Genomic DNA, 15,341 nt, shown 5'->3' on the forward strand with positions numbered 1-15,341 from the left:
TATATATATATATATATATTGCTCAGCCACTAAGAATGAGAACTACAGAAATTTATAGCTAAATGGATGCATATTGAGGCCATATTCTCAAGTGAAATAAATAGGACACACATGTAAATACCGAATAGTTTCTCTGGTGTGAGAAACTGAAGTGTAAATAAGAATCAAAATGTATAATGGATAATGTGAAATTGGAAGAAAAGGTCCAAAGGGGAAGTAGAAGAGCAAGTGGGAGGGGTAAAGAAAAGGAAAGGAGAGAAAGGAATAAATATGATAAAACGGTATAATGAAAATAAAGTCTTTGTAAATAGGGAGGGTTGGAAGGATTGAAGGGAGGGCAGGAGAAAGGGCCAAAAAATAAGAACCAAGATACATCATGTAAAGGTACAAATTCCAATGATGAATGTCATCATACTGTATACCTAAATTGTACCAATAAACTTAATGAATTCAAAAATTCAAAAATAAAATCAGAAGAAATGCCACTGTTTGAAGTAAGCTCAAAATTAATCAGTGACTAAAACAAATGCAAAGATAATTAAAATATAAGAATGGATGGAGTACTAAAAATACTAGGTATTGGCCGGGGATTTAGCTCAGTGGTTCGGTGGCCTACCTTGCAAGCACAAGGACCCAAGTTCAATCCCCGGTACCAAAAAAAAAAAGCTAGGTATTTGAGAAATGACTACAGAATAGGCACAGTACTCATCAAATAAAAAATATGCATAACACATGGTTTTCATTTTTATCAAGCAATATAAAATGGATCATAAATACATATTTATTCATTAAACACACATTTATTAAGCACTTATCTTAATATGAATAAACTTGCACATAATCATTGAACTGCCCACCTTCACCAATCAAGGTAAAGGCTGTTTTGTGTACTATGAAGCCATAGTTTTACTTTGGAAATAAAAAACTAGAAAGAACTCTACATGCCTAGACGTTTCATTCACTTCCCTATTACTAATATCTACTATAGCAAATATCTACTTTCAGATAACTTAGTGTCTTAATTCAGGTTATTCATTGCTGATTTCCCTATAGATGTTTCATTAACTTATTCATTCATTATTCAGAGAATATTTCTTCTAAAATAACTATATACTAGGCATGGTTCCATACTCGAAAAAAAAAAAAAAAAGGAGCAATGCACAACAAAAATAAAAATCTAAGCTCTCTTGGGTTTACATTCTAAACTTATCTGATTTCATAAACAAGACTTTCATTCTTTCTATATCCTTATTATTACACTTTTGATGAATGCTAATAGCTACAGTAACATATAAAGATTACTTGCTATTTGTACAAAAGAAAGTGAGATTAAAGGAGAGTGAACAATTTATCTAAAATCAAATAGTCACAGACTTTTTGACCTAAAGCCTAAGAGAGATTTACTTTGGCATCCCCTGAGGTTGGTGAAAGATGTAATCATTAAATTTTTTTTCTCTGAATTAGCAATGGAAAATTAAAATTACACATAGATGAAAAAACAGTGTATGCCTTAACACTGAAAGGTGTAGTGTATGGGAAACCCTACAATTTGTATCTTTAAATCTAGAAATGAAAAGTAATTAAGACTTCGGTCACATTAAGGTGGCTTTTTCCCCCTAGGTTAAATAATATTAGAGCAATTAGCATGTCAGTGAAGTTTTTCAGTTTTTTTTTTTTTTACATTTCTTATATTCCCTAAAGTAAAAGAAATAATTAACTGAAATCCAATTAGTGTAGACTTAGAACACCTGTTTCTGAAATCCTTTGAATAACTTTATCATATTATTATTTTTCCTTAGTCTTTGTTTTAAGATGAAACATATCCCCATGCAGTTGCTCTTAGGAAGTGAGAGATTTACATATCAGAAAGAAAAGTACCTGTTTGTAAAAGAAATATACAAGATTAAAAAGACCAAAGGAGTCATAGATATAGTAAAGCAGTTAAGATTCTTAACCCTCTTTTGACCAAACAAATTTATAAAATTTATTTGAATTGGAAAAAAGAATTTAACAAAGGATGACATGGACCACATTTCTTTAAATGTCCTGAAAAAAATCACTGTTTAAAATGTAGACCAAAAAAGAAACAATGCATTTTGGAGGAAAATATTTGATATTTTATTTTTCAAATAGTAGTAAAAGCAATAGTGAAATGTGAAATTAATTGTGAAAGCAGAAATGTTAAATTATTGTATTTCTCTGGAATCAATAAGAAATCAGTTGAGAAAAGAATATGTACAAAGAAGATATCAAATGATTAAACATAAAGAATATCAATAATTTAACTAAGTGCTATTAAATTTTCTTACTATAAAACAAAAATATTTGATTAGGTTTTAAAAGCATAGTCTATTTATATGCTAGAGAGTGACCAAACAAATCATGGAGACTAGAAAATTAAAGGCTTATTCCTCACTAACTCTTGAATTGAATAGGAAAAACAAAGGGAAAGCACAAACTATCTAGAAAGCAATGTAATAATGCATAACAAAAATATAAATACTGCAAGTGTATTTTCAAAAACAAATGTAACTAGATAAATATTTTTATGAAGAGACACAATGGACCTTTATCTTCCTTTTTGATGTTGAGAAGTGACCACTATTTCCAAATGGCTGTTGTAAGTTTATTTACATTACTCAATTATCCTAGCTTCATGATTCACACTTGCAAATCTGGTTCAGATCTATGGGGATGAGCACTCAACTTCCCTTTAACAAAACACTTTTGACTGTTCTGTTAATGATTCATCCTTAGAAGGCAATAAAGAGAAGAAGAAGCAAACTATAAGAAAGTTAATGTCTCTAACCATTCACAGCTCCTGAAAGAACTGATGCAGGAATGCTTTAAAGGGAATGACAAAAGTATACTTTGGAATACCAATACTTTGGTAAATACAAGGCTAAATTATCTTTCACTGAAATCTCTTCCTGTGATTTTTAATTTATGAAAATATTCCTTACAAAAAATTTATAGACATCATTATAACAAAAATATAGATGATAATGATATAATAAAACCTAAACTAATGTTTGATCTGTGAAATAACATGAATGTAATAAAAAATTACAAATCTGGCAAAGAAAATATACTTTCTAATGGGTGAATAATATAGACCAGATAAGTAATTTTTAATTTTCTAGTATCCATAACCCATTATATCTCAAATATTGTAGAGGCATAATAAATATAAATCTATCATCAATACAAAGTGATCCAGGAGGGGTTTTTCATTCTTTTCATAACATATCTCCAAATTTCAGTACATATTTTGATTTACAGTACATATTACTTTATATGCTTTAGACAAATCACATTTTGAGTGCTCAATAGCCACACATGGCTAGTGCCTACCATACCAGACAAACACATTTAGAACACTGAGAGAGCCAGAGACCCATGAGCAATTACCAAGGTCTTTCCTAATAAGTTATTTTTAGACCATTTAAATATACTTCTATGTATAACAAGTCTTCATGCAAAGAAGACAGACTGCTGAATACTAAATTAGATCCTTCTGGGGCCAAAGGTTTTCCTGTCTTCGCATAATTTTCAGTCAAAATGGATAGATAAAAGAAGGAAAAAAGTATTCCAAACATACACAAAGAAAAATATTTGAAAATATATTTGAAGACCAAGTTCTTGAGGTAATATTTAGAGTTTAATTTAAAAATATCTTATTTTAAGGAATTTTTATTTGTGAAATTATAGAATAATTACATGTAATTTATTTACATATTTATTGGTCTACAGTTTTTAGTTATCCTTGAACTTTTAAATATTTGTTAAAAAGCACTATTTCTAACAGTGACATACTGCAGAGTCTGAACTATTTTCATAATTTTAAGCTCCCTTAAGTGTGCTACTAAAGTATATTTTCACCCTGCTGATAATAGGCTTTGTTTCTCACAGAAAATTCTTTACTTGCTCCTTCCTGTAAATCAGTGTTATTGACTTCTTTAGGCCTGCTGAATGTATTCATCCTAAGTGCCTAATTCATGGAAAAGAAACATTAAATGTATTTGACGAGGTCTCATTTTATCTCCTTCTATGTTGATTTGTCCACATCCTTCGCAGGTGATATGATAATTATTCTTCATCCTGACATTTTCTCCTTCACCTTACATCATAAACTCCATGCTTTTATTCCCCTTGGCCAACATTTTACTATTATGTGAATACAATTCAAAACTCTGGAAAATCCATGTTAGTCTTAAATCACTATCATGATTCTTCCTGGTTAAGTAACCTGGTGACATATTCTTACCAAATTAAATATCTGAAAATTTTACTCCATTAACTTGTCTAAATTTTAAATTTATAAAACAAACTGGGATTATTTTAGTTTGTACATGTGACAAAAAAACATGATCAATGTGAGAAAAGGTGCTTTAAAAATATATATAAAGAATGCATATGTTAATTTTTATTCATTTTCTATTTTAACTTATGTTGAATTAATTTGTGTGTGCTGATAAAGGTATAGTCATTACAAAGAATACGTTTAGAAGGTATTACAAATAGTATAACTTGACAAATTCACAATGTATTATATCTATGTAAACTTTATAAGGAATATTGTCTTGGCTCATTTTCAAACATTTTGATTTTGCCACATGTTCAAACTCACTAAAAATAAGTATAAATTTTAATGCCCTACAATAATATTTTGACTATATTCATATTTAAAAACAAAAGCACTCAATGAATGAATAATGAGTATATACTATTTCCTCACCAAAGGGAACCTATAAATGGAAATGAACAGTATAAAATAAATGTTTGTTAATTACATACATATTTCCAGCAGTTGAAATCAACACATGTGTTTAATCAAACGGTGACTTCACAAAATAAATATTTTTTCAAAAAACTTACTGGAAGTGTGCTATTTCTTCTGGAAAAATATTCACAGAAACTTTTGGAAGAGTAGAAGGAAAAAAATAATGAAGTCCTCTGCAAAGTAAGAGGGGAACAGAATAAGATCTTGGCAGGACCTTTATGCCTGGTGGGCAGGTTGTGCGGTAGAGAAAGGGTCAGATGCACAAAGAAGAGGCAAGACTGGCTGGAGTAAAAAGGCAATTAGTAGATTAAAGGGTAAGAAGCTGAGTTGTGAAACACAGGGGTGATAATATAGGCAGCTTAGGAGAGGATTAAAATAAAGAAGTGATAACAGTATTCAGTTGAAAGAGAAGGCTGTCAAAAATGTAAATAGGAAAAAAAAGTTAAACAATAAAAACAAAAACCTGACATTTATTCAAGGGTTATAGTCGAAGAAATTCAAAGGTAGGAAATGTGATGGTTTCAGCCAAAATCATTAACAGAGGACCAAGACATATGGAAAATTTGTTCCCAATTATAGAAAAACAAAAGGACTGCAATGGAGTATAGGAAAATGACCCATTTCATTGCCCAATTGCTTTTCTTGAATACATCATATTAAGCAATTAAAGGTTAACATCCACAATTTGATCTTTACTAGAGAGACTACTGTTACTTAGAACAATACATTAAATGTACATTTGTTATTTGAGAATTTTAAGAGCATGATATTTCAGAGAACTACACTTAAGTTCATTAGTGTGAGTTTTTAGCTGCTAATTTCTACTTAAAGCTTTACACAATCTATGTTACATTTATAATATTTTATGTACTAAAATATTTTTTCAGTAGTTCATAAAATTAAAGATTATTGTTTAGGGTGTAAATCTGGCCTTTGATTTATTTCTTAATACAAAATTTAGTTCATGCTTTATTTTCTACTCTTTAAAAGCAAATAAGATTTTAAAGTGAGTCCTAGCTATCATTTTAAATTTCTCTGTACAATACTGAAAAAAATATACCTCCACTGACTATTCCATTAAAATGGGAACATAACACAAAAATATTTTACAGCTCTAATTTTAGTCTTTGTTTTAGCTACATTCCCAAAATTTTATAATGCAATTTTATGCAAGTATTATTCTAATTATTCATAAAATATCAAATCTTTCCAGGTACAATGATAAATAATTTTTTAAAGGCAGTGATCAAAATAACAATGGAAAGTTGTGACAAGAATGCATAGCTTTAAAGCTATTCTATGGCATATACGTTGAAAGAAGTTCGAAGTAAAAATTTAAACATTTTCTAAATAACAAACTGTATGTGATTAAAATAGAAACAGATTATGATTGAAAATGTTTACTACAAGACCCTAGAATACCCTCTCATAAAGTATGATTAATAGACATATATGAATGTAGACAATTCAAAATCTAAAACCAAAGGAAGGTTAAATCTGGCACTATGACCACACTAAGTAATACCAAAGCTATTCTCATAAACTGATACTAGCTGGAGAAAAAAGTATGAAATTCATTTTACTTTCCTAATGTCTCTAGTGATTCAGCAACACAGAAAATTTATAACTTGGAAACTTGGAAATTTCACGTTCCACTCTGAAGTACATAACTTTTGAGCTGAAAGAATTTCCCAATGAATTCAATAAGAAAAGTATTTTTATTCCTCACAATCTCCCACATATGAAAAATGTGTTCTTTAGAACAGAGTTTAAGAAGTATGATGACAGATATACATCTTGGTAATAACTTTGAATTATATCAATACTAATCTTAAAAATCTTACAAGCCATGATGTATGTATAATACAAATTTAACTATAATAAAACAAAATAAAACTTAGCCTGTCTTTGAACTTCATTATATAACTGAATATTAGAAAGAACTGAAGCAGATTTTTGAAATAAAATTAAGATTTAAACAATTTAGTTTTGTACTAAGATATATATTGTATGTGTCCAAGCATGTAAAATCATCCTCAGAGTGGGAAAAAAAAATATCACTAAAAACAATTCTTCAAGACATACTTCAAAAGACTAAGAAATGAAACAAAATTAGAATTAAAAACTGAAAAGCCAGAATTACATTTCAACAGTATTTTTAAAATTTTCATTAGTACAAGACTTCATTACATATGGGAACAAATGACAACATTTAAAATGCACTATAAGCTAAGAACTAATTAGGGTAAATCCTTAAGTACCAGGAGAAAGTGAAGAAAACACAAAAGGACAAATTTACACTCATGCAATAGTACTGATTTTGAAGCAAAACTGATACAGAGAACCAGAACTTTAATATAAGAAAATAATATCCTCTGAGAATGTATAATCTTAGGCCTGCTAACATAAATGTTTGATGTTTAAATCCCTACTACTCTTTGATTATGAAATAACCAGTAGGAAAGATTCAATCACAGTAGCTATGTATGGTAAGACACTCTGATGCTACCAATGGCAAAATACAGGCAGACCTGGTAAAAGGGATCACAGTACATCTGGGAGGGCAATCAATAGTAATTTACATCTATTTATGAGCATTTAAATGACTGAGATGACTTTTATACAAATTTGTATAAAAATGCCCAATTTTAAGAAAAACTGCATGTTCACAATATCATCTACAAGCTACTGAATTTAGAATACATTCCTACTTTAAAGTATTACACAATTAAAGAGAAAACACTTTTAAAATACATGCAATTCTCCAAAATTATGAAGAAAGGTCTAATTGTTTATAGTAATGATGTTATTAAATATATATACCTAATCTAATCCTCAAATAAAATTACTTCATTATCCAGCAAGGCAACCTATAGGTATATCTCTGAAGGGGAAAAAATAAGTATACCAAAAAGACTTATGCACTCCCACGCTTAATGCAGCATTGTACAAATAGTCATGAAATGGAAACAACCTGCCTATGGACTGGTGAATAGATAAAGAAAATGTGGTACAGATACAAAATGGAATACTATTTATCCATAAAAAGAATAAAATAGTGTCATCCATGTAGATGGAACAAGAGATCAGTATGTTAAATGAAATAATCCAGGCACTGAAAGAGAAGTATCAGAGATCTCACCAATGGGGTCCATAAATGTAAAAATTACAGAAGTTCAAGGTATAATGGTGGTCAGAGGATAGAAAGAGTAGGGGAATAGTATTAGGGAGAGCCTGATTAAGGTGCACTAAGTTACATTGAGATAGAAAAAGCTTCTGATGTGCTATTACTATAGACAGCAGTTTTTGAACTGTATAGCTCAGGAAGCCACAAGAAAGGATTTTGAATGTTCTTACCATAAAAGTGATGACAAATTTTTAAAGAGAAACATGTTTAACGCAATTTAAGCATTTTAAAATGTATGCCTGTATCAAAATATCATGACACCCACATATTATATATACATATATCTATAATGTCTATGTTTCTATGATCAATTTAAAATAAATGATTTTAAAATAAGAATGGAATTATTTAAATGCTCAAATATTTCAGTATAACTAATAATAAAGATAATAACTAATATATATTACAATCAACTATAAAACCTAAATGTTCAATGAGTTTGTTATTGAAAAATCAGAATTATAAAAGAATTCATACAACCTGGACCCATAACCACAGAACAGTAGCTCCTGCATCTATCTAACTTTTATACTACCATAGAGATCATCTATTATAAGGAAAACTAACTCAAAAACTCTTTCAGAAAATCAGCATTTGGAAATTAAAAGAATCATATCACAGTGATACATGCGCACCTATGTTTATAGCAGCACAGTTTGAAATAGCTAAAACTTGTAAACAGCCCATTTGCCCATCAGTTGGAAACTGGATAAAGAAGATGTGATTTTGCTATAAAGTGGAATATTACTCAGCCATAAGGAAGGAGAAATTAGAGTCATTCATAGGAAAATGGATACATTTTGAGGATATACTCCTAAATGAAATAAATAAGTCACACATGTGTAAATACCGAATAGTTTCTCTGGTACGAACAAACTATAATAGTACATAAGTTCCTAATGAGATAATTGACAATGTGAAATAGGATGAAAAGGGCTAAAGGTGTAGGGAAAGTGAGAAGGGTAGGGGAAAGGTAATAAGGGAAAATAAAAAAATATGAGAACATGAAAAGATGGAAATAAAGTGTTTGTAAATGGGGAGGGGAGGATGGGGTGAAGGGAGGGCAGGGACAAGGGGAAAAAAATGAGAACAAAGACCTGTCATGTAAAGGTACAAGATCCCAATAATGAATGTAACTGTACTGTATACCTAAAATGTACCAATAAACTCAATTAAAAAAAAAAGAAAATCAGCATTTGTTACAGTTATTATTTTCCAAGATTTTCAAAAAAAATTTCCCTTGTACATAAGTGTTTTATTAGTACTATATTTTCTAAATATAGTTGGAAATTAATTCTATCCTTTAGCACATTAAGCAAAAATATTGGTTTTAGAACTTTGAGGACATATTTATTAAACAGGCTAAGAGTTCTAAATTTTAGATATGTCTCACTTGTCCATGTATATGAACTGTTGTTAACTCCTAGTTTACTAGGCAGAATGCTGAGGCATAGAGAAATTAAGTAAGCTTCGCAGTCACAAAGATTGCAAGGAATAAAACCAGGCTATAAACAGGTAGTCTTACTCCAGTGCATACACTCATAATAAAATAGTTCTATGCAAGACTGTGAACAACAAACAACTAAGAACAAATAATTTTTACCAGCAAGAGTTAGAACAATTTAAATATCAAGTGAACTGGAAGAAAATGTTAGTCTAGGGATAAAATCATTTTTCAGCAGATAATTAACTTATGGTTTTAATAATGTAAAATGTTGGCTTTGCACACTGTAAGTTGTTAATGTGAGACCAAACTAGTTTTCCACTTGTGAAATTTAAAGTATATTTCTGAAATTTAAGTTACTTTGAAAATGTTAGCAGAGAAACTTCTGGGTTTCTATGGGAAACAGACCCTGATACCTGAAATGAGGGAGAGAGAGAGAGAGAGAGAGAGAGAGAGAGAGAGAGAGAGAGGAATAAGGGCATTATAATACCCATCAACAATCCGTGCTAAGGTATAGCTAAAATTTAGATGAAATGTTCAAATTATAGGTTAAAAGGTAAAACATAAACCCAGAAGTAAGAGCAGTACACATATCTGGGTGAAGATTCAGGTGGAGATGGTCTGGAAAAAAGGACTAGGGGAGAATATAATGACACACCTGAGGCAAACTCATCCTGAGAAAAAGTCTCAGATTGAAACAGTATATATGAGAGCAGGTCTGATGACAGGTTGATTATAGGACTCACTTTGGTAAAGTCAAATGGAAAGGACATAAAGAAGTAGGTGATATTACAGACGGTAGTCATGGGGAATAAAGTTATTATCTAAAGGCTTGGTAGTAACAGTAAACAGGGAAACAAGTGATAGAAATTACAGAAAATTAAAGTACTTCACAATATTAACTAAAAATAGTACATATACAGGAGCTAATGGATCTAATAAACTACTCAAATTCCACATCCATGTGTAAATTCATATTTTTTTGACCAGTTGAAGTACAGAATTTTAAAAATCAGCCAGGCATGGTGGTGCATGCCTGTAATCCCAGCACTTGGGAGGCTGAGGCAGGAGGATCGCTGTAAATTTCAGGTCAGTCTCAACTACGTAGTGAGATCCTGTCTCAAACTCCCCCCTCAACAAAAAAGCTAGATGTGATGGCACGCTCCTATAATACCAGCACTCTGAAAGATTAAAGCACAAGGATAGCAAGTTCAAGTCTAGCTTGTGGAATTTAATTACTTAGTAAAACTCTATGTGAAAAAAACAAAATCATGGGTAAGTAGCTCAATGAAAAGGGTATTGTTTAAATCCTCAATACTGGACAAACAAAAATTTAAACATAAGAAATTTTAAAATGTCAGAAATACAAACCAAATTTACTGTAAAAATGAAACAGAAAATGAGAATAAAAGTATTCTACCCCCTCCTCCCCTCCCCATCTACAAACACTTTATTTCCATCTTTTCATTATCTCAGAGGGCAGGGGTAAGGGGAAAAAATGAGAACCAAGACTTGTCACATAGAGGTACAAGATCCCAACAATGAATGTAACTGTACTGTATCCCTAAAATGTTACCAATAAACTCAATTAATGCTGAAAAAAAAAGTATTCTAGTTTATCAATTTTCTTCCCAAAACAAGCTTGAAGTATGGACACCCTGCAACCAAAATTTCTTATCAGAAAACAATATTTCAGATATTGAAAAATAACTTTATAATCAGAACTTTTAAGACACAGAAAGGAAAAAAGGAAAAGTAAAGAAGCAAAATAAGAGTTAAGGAAGGGCCAGGGATTTAGCTCAGCGGTTCGGTGGCCTGCCTTGCAGGCGCAAGGACCCTACCAAAAACAAACAAAAAACCAAAAAAACAAAAAACAGTTAAGGAACTTCAGAAAAAACAAAAGAAATCAGTTATCTCGGAAAATAAAAACTAAATTACAAATGAATAAAGGAGAATACATTTAAATTGAAAAAATTTCAGGATCATTTATAGGATGAATAAAAACAATGAAAAGAATGAAAATGAAATGAAAAGGTAAAAGGAAGTTGTACATGGTATGAATAAAAATATACAGTTTTTTTTTAATTTATCACACAAAAAGACACATTTCCACGAATTCCTGTCAAAATATCCCCACTTGATTTGAACACATTTATTCCATCTCTCTCTTTCCACTTTCTAAAGGAGTTCTGGAAGTCTAGTGCCTTCCATAGTACTGTCATGGCTGCCTCAATGTCCTGAATCTATTAAAATGTTTACCTTTTAAGGGTATCTGGACATCGGGGAAGAGCCAGAACTCACACAGGGTAGTGAAGACACATCATTTTTACAGGAGCCTGCCTTTCCATTGGATGACACTTCGCACACAGTCACTGTGGTTTTGTCACACCTCATAAAGACATGAAAGAGGACTTCCAGAACTGCTATACAAGAACAATAGTGTAAGCAGGTTCAAATAGGATCGATATTTTAAATTTTAAATTAATGACAATGTGTCTTTTACTATAATAATATTTTTTAAAAATTTAAACATTTGTTATATTTTTCAATCAACCCTTGTAATAGAATGAGAATTTCCTATGCACATACAGCAAAATCCCATGAAGGAAAAAAACTGAACAAAAGAATAAGACTAATATTTAAATGTATTGTTCAATAAAATTTTCTACATATAGAAGAAGACATGACCTGTAATCTGAAAGGCAAAAAGTATGGTTAAAAAAGTTAATCCAGAATGGTCGACATAAACACATTTTAATGAAACTATTAGATTTTAAAGATAAAGGAAATGACAAAGGCAAATTGAAAAAGCAAATAAGGTTAGACTAAGAATTCTTACAGCAAAATATAAGCAATTAAATAATTTTTAAAATAATTCAGGAGACTAAAGTAAGCTGTCCTTAAGATATAATAATGTTGATAGTAAAACAGTTTTAAGCATGTAAGATTGCAGGAGACAATATGTCCAGAAACTTCATTTAACATGGAAATGCCTGCAAAATGTAACAGATAATTGATAATAGGCATTTAATATATTCAATTACAGATCTAAGATGAAAAACACAGAAAAATAAAATTTGTGGACAAATATACAAGAATGTAAATGTTAGGTTTCTAACAAATATAAATAATGCAACTGAATTAGAGAAGGAAAACAAAAAAAAGGGAAGTCAATGCTTATTAACCACCAAATAAAAATTAGGAAAGGTAAAAGGATGTGCCATTTAATGCTACAGACTAAATGGAAGGAGCCTAAATAGATAGAGTTCTGAAATAAAAGCAATGTAAAAACATTTTCTTAGCCATTCATGCAATATAAAATAATGTGGTAGGATAAATAATATCAGTAAGTATGAATAGTCTTAATACAACTAGCTATCTTTTAAAATTTGCAGTTTCATTCACAGAATCTAATCCAGTGCCACATTGTATGTAATAGAAAAACCTAAATAAAATATTTGAAAATACTAAAATCAAAGACATGAACAAAAATATACCAGAAAATTGCTAAAACAGAAAGCATTAGTTAAAATGCTAACAGCAGGGAAAAAAATACAGGCCAGAAAGCTTTAAATTACATGTTTTTGATTGATGCTTTAAAAATGTCAAAGTTGAAAATTCACTCTGAAGATTTGCATTATCAATTTCTGTGCAACAAATAATACACTGACCAGCTTCAGAAAAGAGAAATACAGATGATGAAAGTAGAAACATATAATGCTTTATTGAATGGAGACAAACTCCCAATTTCTAAAGAGATATAGAGAAAAAAATCAAGTAAGTGTATAAAGGAAGAAGAAGACGGCTGGTAGACGGATGGAGGTATATTCAATTTCATTTGTGAAAAAAAATATTTACATGTTATATTTTACATTATTCTCTGGTACACATGGAAGATTCTTGAAAATGAAACATAAAATTACAAAAGTGTAAAAGTATTACAATACTTCTAAGGCCATTCTAACTTAGTTCAAAATCTCTCCAATAATTAACTCATGAGCAAAAGGAGAGAAACTAAATAAAACTGCAAATTTCTTTCTAAAAAGCAACTTTAATTAAAACGTCGCAATGAGAATTCACAGGATTAAATTAGTCATCAGAAGAAAATATATGCATTAATTTCACAATACACATCATTAGAAATAAACAAAATAAACCAATTCAAAAATAAAAGCAGATATTAATTAGAAAATTAAAACTGTAAAAATGAAGTACTTTAATAAAATTAACATAATAAGAAATCATTAGCTAATGTCATTAGAAGAAATGGAATGCAAATAGGCAAAACAATAAACTGCAGGAAGGAAATAACCACAGAAATAGAATACAAGAAAATGTTCTGACTCTCTTCAAACCCTCCATCCCCTCATTTAGATGTCATCATATTGCATACCTAAAATATACAAAAAACTTAATGAATTTTTTTAAAAGACTATTGTGCACAACTCTATGTAAATAATTTTGAAAATACAGATGAAATGGATAATTTACAATATTTTTAGCAAGTTGATGTCACAGAAGACTGAAAGTATATACAAAATAATTTCCATAGATAAAAGACAGATTTTCAAGATAACACCTCATGCACAGAGCAACAAGTCTAGGTGGATTACAGGGAAATTGCGTCAAATCTTCAAGGATAAAAATAAGCCAGATGTCATTAAGCAATTTGAGAACATAAGGAAAAGGAAAGAAAAACTTCCCAATTCTTACTGGGGGGAATAAAGCAAACAAAATTTGATATTTAGACCTAGTAGAAATAGTTCAAAAAAATAAATAATGTTTCAAATATTTCCTCAAAATAATGAATAAATATTAACAGAGTCCAGTTATACATACAAAATTATATCATAGTCAAGTAGCACTTGTTCCAGGAAAGAATGGATGGTTTAATTTTTGGAATCTATTTGTGTACTTCATCACATTAATAAATCTAAAAGAAAAGTTATGTAATTATGCCTGTAGTTGTTGAAAACATGAAAGGAGATTCAAAAAATTTCAACACCCATTCTAAAAAAAAATCAGAATGACGATGTGTACATGTAAGTATATATTTTACAGTCAAAATCTGACTTAATTGACCAATAAACACTACAAGTATTCCTTGTATGGTAAGGAACAAAGCAAAAATTTTCACTGTTATTTATAACCCTGAATTTGAGATATTATTCAATGAAATCAGTTAAGAGTAAACAGCTGGGGACAAAAGAAGATTAAAGAAGAATTAAAACATTCCATAAGAAAATAACATGACACATGATAGTGTACAGTTAAAATTCAGGATAATTCAGTGAGTAAAACAAAAAATAAAAATCCATATGGTAAAAAGAAAATCAACATAAATAAATTATTGTCCTCTATATACAGAAATTATTAGTTAGTAGTTATGTTGGACAAGAAACACTGTTTACAATAGGAAATTAAATATTTAGAAGTAAAACTAGTGATGCGAAAAATCTATTTAAACAAAACTTTAAAGTACTTTCAAGTTCAAAAAGAGAACATGAACAAATGGAAAAGCATTGCCACTCTTGGGTAGTTTGAATCAACATCGTAATACTAAATTCCTACCACATCTATAAAAAACAAGGTTATTCTACAAATGTACTTTGAATATGTTTTGAATCCAAAAAAATTAATTTTAAGATTTTGGTGGGAAATAATTATGGTAGAAAAGTTATAAAACATCTTCAAAAGAAGCAATAGAAGGTCCCTAGCTCAAACAGATATTACAACATATTTATAAGGCAAGGTGCTAGAGAAGTATGAATGGAACAAAAGAGAAAGTCCAGAGGTTGATCAAAGTACATATACAAAGCTATATATATACATACACATATATATATATATGTATATATATATGCATATGTGTATATATATATATATATGTGTGTGTGTGTGTGTATGTGTGTGTGTATGTGTGTGTG

The 15,341-nt window shown here is 29.9% G+C and overlaps 1 long non-coding RNA gene across 1 annotated transcript in view; it reads right to left on the reverse strand.

The window, feature by feature from the left end:
* Positions 1 to 15,341, reverse strand: part of LOC104871471 — a 115,271-nt gene that overhangs the window by 81,383 nt on the left and 18,547 nt on the right. The gene's annotated exons all lie outside the window — the stretch shown is intronic.

This window comes from Fukomys damarensis, unplaced genomic scaffold, assembly GCF_012274545.1.
Source record: "Fukomys damarensis isolate Sample0158 unplaced genomic scaffold, DMR_v1.0_HiC HiC_scaffold_14, whole genome shotgun sequence".
Taxonomy (NCBI): domain Eukaryota; kingdom Metazoa; phylum Chordata; class Mammalia; order Rodentia; family Bathyergidae; genus Fukomys; species Fukomys damarensis.